Here is a 540-nt window from a genome sequence, read left to right on the forward strand (position 1 = left end):
CCCGAGGCCTGGCGCAGACTTAGGGTGTCCTTAGAGGGGTGCTAGCTCACATCCTCATCTTCTCAGAATCTAACAGAACCGCAGACTGAACTGGCTATGTGTTGGAGCTCACCGGGCACGCCCGCACTGGCTCAGGCTCCAACACGCTTCTTAGCAGAAGGAGGACATCAAGACAAAAAAAAAAAAACATGGGCGGAACTGTGCGTGAGCCTTTTAAGGTCTGAGAAGATTCACGCCTCTCAGGTTGGGCTTGTCCAATGAGAAAGACTGAAATTCCAAGCGGGAGGTTGGAAATACTGGGGAGTTTTATGACCCTTTGTGTGAGAGCATGGTAATTTGCATATGGAACTGGGGGAATTAGATATTATTTGTTAAATATAACAAAAAGTTGTGTGTCTGATTGGTCCAAATGCTACACTGCGTAAATATAAAACCATGTCTGCATTTGTGATCGGAGAAATGACAAACAACAAGCGCTACTCTACACTGCTCTAAACTCACGTTTGAATCATCAGTGGTAAATCCTTTAAATACAAAAAA

This window comes from Sinocyclocheilus rhinocerous, unplaced genomic scaffold (genome assembly GCF_001515625.1).
Source record: "Sinocyclocheilus rhinocerous isolate Xijiao unplaced genomic scaffold, SAMN03320098_v1.1 scaffold75, whole genome shotgun sequence".
NCBI lineage: Eukaryota > Metazoa > Chordata > Actinopteri > Cypriniformes > Cyprinidae > Sinocyclocheilus > Sinocyclocheilus rhinocerous.